This window comes from Crocodylus siamensis, chromosome 1, assembly GCF_052110815.1.
Source record: "Crocodylus siamensis isolate JL-2025a chromosome 1, ASM5211081v1, whole genome shotgun sequence".
Lineage (NCBI taxonomy): Eukaryota > Metazoa > Chordata > Crocodylia > Crocodylidae > Crocodylus > Crocodylus siamensis.
Genome location: NC_143395.1, coordinates 214,760,799 through 214,772,523, shown reverse-complemented (window position 1 = coordinate 214,772,523; position 11,725 = coordinate 214,760,799).

The window sequence follows — 11,725 nt, the reverse complement described above, 5'->3', positions numbered from 1 at the left end:
CACTCTCTGTTGCTTATACCTTCTTTTTTTTAATACAGACTAATGCTACTGTGCCAAAAATTAAGGTAGTTTAGAATTGGTAAAAGCTCCACTGTGACATCAGATTAGTAGTGACTGCCCACAGGCAGTTTAGTATGGATTTGTTCTACGCAGGTAGAGGTGATAATCGTTCCCTTAATGACATCAGATTGTATTAGCATGTTAGAGCAGAGGCCCCCCAAGTTGCCATACATACACAGCCACTTCTCTTCCTAAGGATCAACCTGAGCTTGACAGCTATGAATCTACTGTATATGCTGCTGTTTTTAAGACCATTAAATAGGTGGAGTTTTTACTACCATGTGGATGACAGCTGCATGCATCCATCTTTTGCCATGGGTGACTTTCTTCTGTCTAGCTGTCATCTGAAAACTGACAGCTAGGAACTAACAGAGGCACAGATCCTACTTGTCGCCAACCCCTGTGAACCACTCTCAATTCACGCCACTCTCCTTGTCAGCAAGAGCAAATCTATAGGGAAAGTTTGGCTTTCTTCCTACAGCTGCAATAATTCTTCAAGTGCACACAGCTCTGGCAGGGACCTCTGTCATGCCCCTCATGTTAGAGAAAAGGCAGGACTCAGTCATAAGGGTTATGAAGGAAATCTTGATTGAGCCTGCTAGATGCTGACAGACCCTGGGCATCTCTGACTTCCAAGCAGACAAAGCATTTGCTGCCTATTGTCACCACACAGGATCTCCCCAAGTCCTCCTGGCCTGAAGTAAGCAGTCACAGAACAGGCTGCTGACTATGCTTCAGTCTCTTTACACTATCTTCTTCTGCCAGTGCTTTTAAGTATATGCATACACAGTAGTACCTGGATGAAACAGCTAAACTTGCCCTGCTGCACAGCATAAGCTGGCCACACCAGTCCTGTGCTTCACTGTTCTCATCTCAAGAGACAACCAAGCTTTTTCTCCTTGCACAGGGATCCCTATCTGGGCTGATCTTCACACATTTCTCTGAGCTTTTCTCACTGTATCCAGCCTGATTCATCAGGAGCTCCAGCTGAGGCTACTGCCTTTGTTCCCAAGAAGAGACTCAGTTGTGTTGCTAACTGCACTTGTTTATACACCTGTCATCTGAAAGCACTAATCTATTTTTGCCCCAAACCCATGATGTAGCCCCGTTGGGAAGTGCTTCCTCTCAGTTCTTCAACTGTAAAGATTAAAACTCTTTAGCTTCTAGGACACATAGCCAAGAGCAATTGATTTCCCTTTGGCTGCTAGCAGTTGGCATCCTCATATTGTTTGCATGGGGAGGTGTCCTAAAAACCATGCTGTAACTGCATTGACCAAATAAACCATTGTCAAAGCATGCTTGTACCTGAATTTTTGTAACTCAGCACACAAACACATCCCTGACACCTCTGTAGAAATCTGCATCTGAAGTTACTGAAAAACCTTAAAGTTTCACCTCAGCCCTGTGACAAATTAGCTTCACAACCTCTATTTTACAGATAAGGAAGTGGAGGCAGAGAGAGGGGATGTAGAACCAAAAAAAAAAAAAATCAGTGGCACGGCTGGGTAAAAAAAAATAAGTAGCCTCTGTTCTAAAGATTAGGGACTTAGCTATCAATATGTGTTATTTGAAAAACATGGCCAATATGCTACTGGCAGGGTGGCCCACCCAAGTATTTTCTTTTACTGACAATCTCCAAACTTTTACTGATGGCCTAACTTTTTTACTTATATATGTTTTATATAATGTAAATGTAATGCTTCTTCCAGGTCTTACCTGCTTCCTGGCCCTAGTTAGAAGGGCTGGGCCAAATTTAAGCATTTAATGTCAACCATAGTAAAAAAAAAAAATGCTAAATGTGGTTGTCAATAAAATATTTGCACTAAAAAAAATAAATTCATGAGCTGGCAACCCTGTTTGACTGCAGCAATGGTTTTATACTGTGCCACTGCCTTTCCCCAACAAGAGGCTGCCTAGTCACCCCCATACCCTGATGTACTTGACTGCATCCTGCATCCTGCTGCCCCCACCCAGCCCTCTCCCCAGCTTTACCCTCACCAGACCTGTTCTCACATCCCTGCATGAATCCTCCAAAGAAGCCCACCTGCAATTCAGCAGTATTACAGGCAGCCTGGGACACGTGGCTGAGAGAATACTCCCTATAGGATGTTGCATTCCTGTTTGAACACCAGGTGGCATTGCAGTGCTCTGTCTGCCAGAGCTTCAATCAAGCTACAACTGCTTATTATTTTTACTGATCACTAAACTTTTTTACTGACAGCCATTTTTAACCTTTCTACTGACAGTCAGTAAATTTACGGACAATTGGCAATCCTGGCTATTGGGTTTGGCTCACATGAGCCCATGGCAGTGGCAACACATAGGGGGTGCACACAGGTGCACATGCATCCCCTGAGCATGGTGGTGCACCTCCTACAAAAAGGCACTCGCTAGTCGGCAGTTGCCACCCCCTCCCCCGACTTATCGCCACCATGCTTCTGCCACTGCCAGTACCACCATACCTCCCAGCTGCCAGGGGCATGCGTCATGCATGGCCTATGGTGTTATTCCTTGCTTGGTTAGGGCTACAAGGCATTTTTTAGGAAACAGAACAATCAGGGTGTGACAGGTGTGGTGCACTTACCCTCCAGCCTGTGTTGTTGTTCTTGCTCTGAGCCAAGAAGTTTGCTGCTCCTGTGACATCTCATAACACTTAATTACTTTCATTAGGATGGAAGCTGGTGCCTCTGGCTGCTTTTGTTCTGTTTGCACAGCACATTGTACAATGGGAGCCTGGTCCATAACTGGAGCTCCTATGTGCTGCAGTCCAAATATTTCATAATTGGATCCCCAGAATACTGGGCCTACAGGGCCAGAGCTTTAAAGCTACTTAGGCACCTAAATACATTTACAAACCTGGCCCACAGTCTCTTGGTTGGTGCATGCAGCACTGGTTCAGAATCAAGCTGTTTGCAAGCTAGGGACCTTAAGAGCCCTCCAGAATTAAAATGAGGAAGGACTGAGAATGATGAAGGGAGGAAGGGCCAGGAAGTAACAGGAATAACCTGAATTTGAACTGAGGGGCTGACAGTAAAGTTCACATTTTTTAACTATATTTGAACTTGAGTACCATATTTCCAGTTTCAAAAAAGAGGACACCTGTGGAGGGGGAGGGGAAAGCAAGAAAACATGCCCTTCCCCTTCCCTTCACTCCCAAGCCACAGCCCCACCCCCCCAGCCCTACCAGTACCCGTTACTCCTGACCCACAGCCCCTTACCACCCCCCTGCCCTGCCTGTGCCCTTCACTTTTAGCCCACAGCCCTCTGCCCCCTGCTGCTGTCCGCATAGCTCCCTGCTAGCCCCAAAGAACTCCCCACTCCCTTCCCCTGCTGGAGGGGCACGCACCTCCCCCACCTCCCCACCCTGCTGCAGCCCCAGTACCAGCAGGCACTTATACATGTGTGAGTGCACACACACACACACACACACACACACACACACACACAGAGCCCCCCAGTCTGGCCCTCCAATCCCTGCCTCCAACAGACTTACCTGCCTGCAGCTGCTGGGGGCCTGCACAGACATACATGATGGCCCTTCCTCCAATTGCCCTCTCCCCCACCCCACACTTCCTCACTCCCCCCAGTCCCAAGCAGCTCCTTGCTAGGGCAAGCTGGGAAGTGCCAGGAAAGCAGAGGTAGAGCAAAATCCTGGACATTTACTAATATGCTTAAAAAACATCTGGATGGAGATGGGAGGACCCAAAAAGAGGACATGTCCAGGAAACCTGGACATATGGTAACCCTAAGAGAAGTGATGGCGGACGTTGAGGGGAAGAGAACCCCAGAGTCCTGCTTTATACTGTTTTGCTCTGATTGCCAGCCCATATTTCTTCCCATTTCTTAAGGGAAATTCTTCTGTACCAAGGAGGTGTGGAAAGGGGTGAAACAGTTCTGCGAAGCAACTGTGTCAGCTGGCTAACCAGCAAAGCAGTGCTGTATGGGCACCTCGCCAAATGCTGGGGGCCCATCACTCCGTTTCAACCAGTTTGCATCCTGCATCAGGAGTGCCCTGTGGAAGGCCAGGAACCTCCTGTTGTACAGACAAATGGACGCAGAGGTAGTGAGCTGCGTGCAAATGGCGAGTGAACACCCCTCGAGCGAAGAAGGGCGTGAAGGCAGCAGAGAAGAGGAACAGACAAACAGAACAGAGGACGATAGCAGCAGCGAGTCCTCCAGCGGAAGCATGGACTTATTGTGTTTTGTGTATGTGGCGTGTGTTTGCGGATATTGTAACAGGTTCAGGTGGCCAGTGGGCCTTTGTACGGGTGTGCGGGTGTGCAGGTGCAGATTTCTGTAATGGGAAAGGTTTAATCCTTTTGTGGTGTAATGGGTAGAGTGTAGATATATATAATCTTATATAGAAAAAGACATATTTTTACGGAAAAAAGAATTCTTAAGGGAAATCTGAACCCCAAGCTTCTGGGCTTGGACCTGCACACAGGATGCCTGCCACAAGACTCTGGAAATATCTGAAGCCCCTGGTGGGGGTGGAGGATATTTGCTGGTTGTAGGGCACTTATGGTTCTGGAATGACTTATGGATTTGGATTTGACCTGGCTGATTTGTGTTGGAATATGGAAACTTTCTTTAAAAAAAATTCCTTAAAGGAAATGCTCTCTCTTAACCAGAGACAGGTAGTTAGCTATGTTAGTCTGAAGTCAAGCAGAAGGCAGGGTGGATATGCACCTTATAGGCTAACTAAGATATATGTAGAGGGCACAAAGTTTCATGAACTTGAGTTCACTTCATCAGATCCAGTGAGTTCACAAAAGCTTGTGCTCTTGCTCTCTCTCTCTATATATATCTTATTTATTTAGTTTATAAGATGCACATCTACCCTGCCTTCTCTCTTAACTGCCAGCCCGTAATATTTTTGTCCTTGTTGTTCACTTTTTCTTAAACCAGAAGACAGGAAAGAGATGAACAGCAATCTTGCGCTCCACACAAGAATGTTCTCTGCTCAGGGAGCCTAGCTGTTTTACTGATTTTCATTTAGATACAGATAATCATGACAGAGGAGACAATCACTTACATTTCTTTCATTCTCTGTCTCCTGGTGAGGGGAGCTACAAGCCTTCCTGCCTGGGGCTATAATTTCAGCTCCTGGTGCCAGAGAGGGGGAGAGCCCTGTGCAGTCACTACAGCCAAATGCCCTGCTGGGGAAGGGAAGATTAATGCCGAATGTACTTGGTTGTAATGTTACCTTCCCCTACCCTGTCAGTCAAGAGAAGCTTCAGCTAATCTTTGCAATACTGGGTACTAGTTATGAACAGGCCATCAGCTGCACAGTTAGACAGACAGCAGGTTTACTGCCATTGACTCACCAAACCTACAAAATGTTCATACCCCCAGGTGAGAGGGAGACATCTGAATGTGCACAGTATACATAGTAGCATCACGCTTTCCACACGTACACGCACATGCACACAAACATGCATGCACTTTACCACTTAATCTGCAGATAAAAGGAAAAGTCAGTCTTGACTCTTGATGGTCCCATTCAATCCCTGTCTATCATTGTGATCTCCATCAGGAGGGCCAATCAGTAGCAATAGTTCCTTGTGTGGTTGCCTACAAAAAGCAAACTAATATGAGACTCGGCAAAGTCATTCCAGGTGCTAACAGGTCTCAATCCCTTTCTCAGTGGACCAGACTGGAACCAGTGACCTGGCTCATCACCCTACCCCTTGTCCATCTCATAAGCCCACGTTTTATACTCAGCGCATCAAACAGTAGGTGTTGTCACTACACTCCATTGCTCTGAACTGCAGTAGCAGCAATCAGGGCCCTACTGTACCAGGTGCTTTATGACTTCCAGCTCATACTATCTTGGCATAAGCTCTATGCTAGCTACTTGAAGCCCAAAAGCTGTTACCCTGAGTTACGCAGTAACAAGCACCAGACATCTCTGGGACTGCCACCATGACACGGACTTCCAAAGCAAAGAGCATCAGCTGCTACAGTTTTCTAAGGGAAGCAACAACAGTCCAGGATCCTCTGCAAGTCAGAAACAGAGGGGATGTGGAGGTTACATGTGCAGACAGGAACCACAGCATCAGCGTTCTGGGACTTTTCTTAAGTGAAAGAGGGTTAAACCTCCCTGAGGAGGATGTGAATGAAGCTTTAGGAAGCAGTTGCTGCTGGCAGCCCGGGTGAGAAATTGGGGGTGGGTGACAGATTTCATCAACAAGCCTGGAACCTGTCACAGCTGCTGCAGCTGCTTGAGTGATGACCTCAATTACTTCTTTGGTTAGCAGTGATTATGAGCATCCCTGTAATTCTTATTGCATCCCAGCTTCAATATAGCTGCCTCTAGAATATGGAGCAGGGCCAAGGAAAAGGAAAAGAATTAAAAAAAAACAAACCAAACTACTTCACCAAGCAGCAAATGCCTCACTCCTGTGTATGTTTTGATCAGGTGATTTAGCTGACGGAGTTCAGCAGGACCCTATGACAAAGCTCTATATAGGCATTTTCCCCTTTCAGAGAGTTGCCACTAGACAATCACTACATACAGCTCCAAAATAATCCACCACCTACCCAACTGGGACATGCTGAGGGAAGAACAAATTGCCTTGTTGCCTACTGGAACCTCACTTTCTGCTTACACGCAGGGCTGAGACAGCCCGGTGAGGTTGCCAGCTGCACTCACAGCCCTTCTAACTGTGGTCAGTCTTAAACACAACCAAAGCTATTTACTGGTTATTGGGAAATGAGTGCCTGCATGCAACTGCCTGGTTTTTTGGAGTTCACTAGTTCTTGACGGCTCCTTCCAATCAATTCCAAAATTTCAGGGAGGGGTGCAGAAACTGGTGAAAACTAGAGGCAGCAAAGGGAAGGGGTGACAGCCAGAACCACTGGTTCATAGATTGTAAGGCCGGAAGGGACCTTGGCAGATCATCAGGTCCAGCCCCCTGCACCAGGCAGGAAAGACAATTGGGGGTCAGGTAACCCAGCAAAGTGACCATCCAGTCTCCTCTTGAAGATGTCCAGGGTAGGTGATTGCACCACCTCTAGAGAGAGATTATTTCACAGTCTGGACACCCTGACTGTGAACAAGTTTTTCCTAATGTTGAGCCTGAAACGGTCTTCTAGGAGATTGTGACCATTGCTCCTGGTTTTCCCCAAGGGTGCCCTGGTGAACAGCTGTTAACCAAGCCCATGATGTACATGCCTGATATAGCGGTAAGCTGCTACCAAGTCCCCTTTCAGACTTCTGTTCTTCAGGCTGAAGAGTCCCAGGTCCCTCAGCCTTACCTCATATGGCTTGCCGTGCAAGGCTCTGATCATATGGCTGGCCCTTCTCTGGACTCTCTCAAGCTTTACCACGTCCTTGTTGAAGTGTGGTGCCCAGAACTGGACGCACTACTCCAGCTGGGGTCTTGCCAAGGCCGAGTAGAGTGGAAAAATCACTTCCTTGGATTTGCTGGAGATGCATCAATTGATGCACACCGGAGTATTATTTTCCCTGCTGACTACAGCATCACACTGCTGGCTTATGTTCATACTGTGGTCTATTACTACCCCCAGGTCCTTTTTATTTGTAGTACTAGTCAGATTGGCATTGCCAATCCTGTAGGTGTGTAGGGGACTGTTTGTCCTTGGGTGGAGCACTTTATATTTCTCGATGTTGAACTTCATCTACTTCCAATCCGCCCAACTTGCCAGCCTGTCTAGGTGCGCCTGTATCTGCAGTATATCTATAAGCATGACCATGCTCCCACATAACTTAGTGGTTATCTGCCTAGTGCACATATTAAACTTAGGCAGGTTTGCAGTTATCTACAATAGCCATTAGCAGCTCCCAACATAACACGACCCCCCATCTCAGCTTGACCTGTCATGCCAATGGGTTTTAAAACACTGGTGCCCCAAGTGACTCATCTCCCAGTTAGAAGAGCCTTGTCAATTCAATCTCACACGTCAGTGAGGTGCTCAGAGCATAAACTAGCCTTCAAACAAGCATTTTAAGTGTTTTATTTCACAACTGTGCATGAGTCCGAGTCTGCGTGTCACTGGGCACTCGCTGATGAATTCCCATCTGGCCTCCTGCCACTGCATTGAAGAAAACATCAAAAACCTGAGGTCTCATGCTGCTCCCCACCCCCAACACTACTTCTGACACTGCCCTAGTAGTTACTCAATCTGGGAAGGCCAGATACCAACTGATGTTATCTCAGCCTATTGATATAACTTATATAGTTGGGCAGATTGGACAGATTCTGAGCAATGGCGTCTTCTGCTTCATGTTCAGTCAGTCCAGACTTTCAACAGTAAATGCTGACAGAGTCCAACTCTGGTCTCTCAAGCCTGCTGTTCCCACCTGGAACAGAGCAGTCACTTCTCCAGCTTATGAGCCTATCCTTGGTTTTCTGCCTTCCCCCACCACGAGGATTATAACCCATGTGGTCAGACCCCTTAGTTCCACTCTGCTTCACCCACTTGGCAGTGCTGCTTCCCACCAGTGCCAAGGCCAAGTACCAGACAAAAGGCACCTCCCACAGTGCAAAATTAAGCAAGCTGCTGCTGCTTCCTTTCAAGAAATGAGTGGTTCTTGCATGACATGGACCAGTGGAGAGCAAGGGCAGGGTGGCCAGTCAGACAACTAGCACATGGGATAAACCATCTCTGCTGTGAGCAAGAGATATCCCGCAGCTGAGATCTCGCATGCAAGGTGAAGGTGAGTCGTGGCCACCTGGCACTAGGCAGGTAAGTCTGCTGAGAGCCTCTCTCATGAGCTTGGTTATACAAGTTTGAATCTCTTCCTGCCAAACAGAAGGCAGCAGCTGTGTCTTTTGCATTCCCTCAACTCCCAGGAACAGGAGGCAGAAAAATAAATAAAACTGCCCACAACCAACAAGAGAATTAACACCATTAAAAATTAATTTCAGTGTAATTACTTAAACATTTTCAGGAGGCTACACCAGCCTGCTGTGCCCAGCAGTGCAGGGATGACCTTTTGGGCTCACTGCCCCAGGGATTGCTGTCAATTTTAATTATCCTTATCCTGTAGGCTTGAGCAAGACTAATTGAACAGTACAACGGGGGCCTGTTTTTAATCAGGCAGGGACAGGCTTGCTGCTTGACCCCACGGCTTACTCAACTGCCCAGCCTCACCTCCAGCAGTGACGGAGCCAGAACCTGAAGCTGATTCAGATGAACCAGTGTATGGTGTCAACCAAGGGGTGGCAGCATCTCCACCCAGGCAAATGTGCAGGGCTGAGTGTCTTGGTTGTGCATACAAGGTTCTTTAGGTAAATCTGATATCTTTTATTAGACCAACTCAAATAGTAGGAAAAAAATCCCCACTGGTCTCTCACCTACTGACCACCTCAATTTACATTTTAACTGGTTGGCTCTCTCACATACGTACTGGCCTCTGACTGCTTTACCACTCCATCCAGGAAGAGCACAGACCATCTGCAGATGCTTTCTCAGCCTGATGAAGGGTGTTTGTGCCTGAAAGCTTGTCAAGAAGAATTTTTCCAACTATTTGAGTTGGTCTAATAAAAGATGTCATATTTACCCAAATAACCTTGGTTGTGCATTGATTTTTATTGGCAAGAAAAGGCAGGAGTGTCAGGTATGAGTCTAGACTCTAAAGCACCAAGCTTCCCTGCAGCTCCAGGCTGGAAGATCACTGCTTTTGTCAGAGTCTTTAGTCCTTCCAAGAGCACCATCTCAGCTCTCTCTCAGAGAGAAGAGCTCCTTCCCTCCTACTAAATAATTACACTACAAAACCTGATGCACGCATACTAAGAACTTGAGAATGCCCTCACGTAGTGCATTTATTCAAGTCTTGGCAATTCTCATCACAGGCCCTCTGGCCAGTACCCACTCTCTTTTGAGATGGCCTTGTCAACCCCAAGCCTGTCTTTCAGTTACTTCATCTCCATTCCCTGCTCAACTGAATGAAGGCCATCCCTGTCTCTTCCATGATATCTGGTCTATGTTACTTTATCAGGTGACACTCCCAAGAAAGATGGAAGATGCCCTTTTAGTACAGAGGTTGCCAACCAGGGGTAAGTGTACCCCTGGGGGTACTTGGGAAGGCCCTGGGGGGTATGCATGGGCGGGCAGGAAGAGAACAGATATCATACCGGTTCATTTCAATATGAATGGATCATCCAAAAATCCCCTCATAGGGAGCTTTGCTAAATATCAGTCTCAAAGTTTAAATAAACAGTTAACAACAGAGCAGGCCCCCCTTTCATTCAAACCGAGTCCCAAAAGTGTTCAGCAGAATAGCTATATGGCTACAGATGTATGATAAATTCAGAGGAGAGGGAGGCTGAGATAGCATCAGTTGGTATCTTACCTTCCCAGATTTCCTTCCTTACCAGTTTTAATTAAAGGTACAGATGTTGAAAGGAGAGGTCATCCTGTCCATCTCTCAGAGTGCCACAGAACTTACTACCTTGCTCAGCCAACAAGCCCTAACATGGCACTGATCTTGGGCCCTGAGATTCCCTCGAGACAGTGGCAACTCCAAAGAAAAAGGAGTGGCCACCTTTTGCTATGGTAGCACGTCACCTACTACCCAGCTGCTTTCATGACAGAGTCAGTTCTGACTTCTGATAATGTTATCAAAATGTTTTAATTCCAGGCCTTTACCTGAAGAGGGTTATCATCCCCTGAGCCTCAGCGAAGAGAATTCAGGATGTTGGCATGTGGTCTAATGCCATTACTGCCATGATCCAAATGTAATTGCCTTTCTCCCTGGAGATGAAACTACCAGTTATGTGGGTCGAAGCCAGTATCCAGCCTTGCATCCTTCTCTATTCTGCATCTACAATCTATAAGAGATTTTCAGGAATGATTTAGAAAGGATTTAAAATTCTCCCCACCTTCCATCAGGGTTGGGGGGTTTTTTTCCCCTCTTCCTGCTATAATCCTCCTTTAGAAAGCTGAGTCATGAATCAAAATGAACAGGTACTCAGAAAGGGAAAAAAAAATAACACTCATCTGAAAAGCACCTGACACTGATTTCCTGTGCATAAGATGTGCCATGGTCTTAACGCATGCTGGCCTCATCAGGCTTAGAAGTAAATGGCATGCTTGTTGGGCAAGTGGGACTCTCCCTTGTCCGGTGGTGTCTAACTCCTTTTAACCTGAAGGATCTCAAGCTCTCAAACCTTAAAACAGGTCAGTGGTGAGGGACTGAATGTGACCCACTACCAACAGCAGTACTGGGCCAGGGTAATATGGGGTCAAGAAAGGAGAAATTTCACATCTGCACATCATGGAGGGAACGTTTTCAGGACAGACTGATTACCTATACATTCACAACCATGCATATGAGGGTGTTTCAGAAAGTAACAGTAATTTCAAAATAAAACCATTTTGCATGCAGTGAGTGGGAAACTACACAGCAGCAGGGAATACTGATGCACCCATCACTTATGCCTACATGGAGAAGTGATGCGGTCTAATAAATGATCACTGCACACAAAATGGCTATGTTTTAAAAATTGGTGTTACTTTTGAAAAACACCCTCATAAATACATAGGCAAACAGATCTTTGAAATTGTTGAGTATTAAAGTAGTGCTGGAAGCAAGTAGAGAGCATAAGATATCTGGAGCAGTCAGAAATAAAGTACAAGGAGAGAGAGAGAGAAAGAATGTGAACAAACATACTTGTTAGTTTTTGGTTTTAAGCCT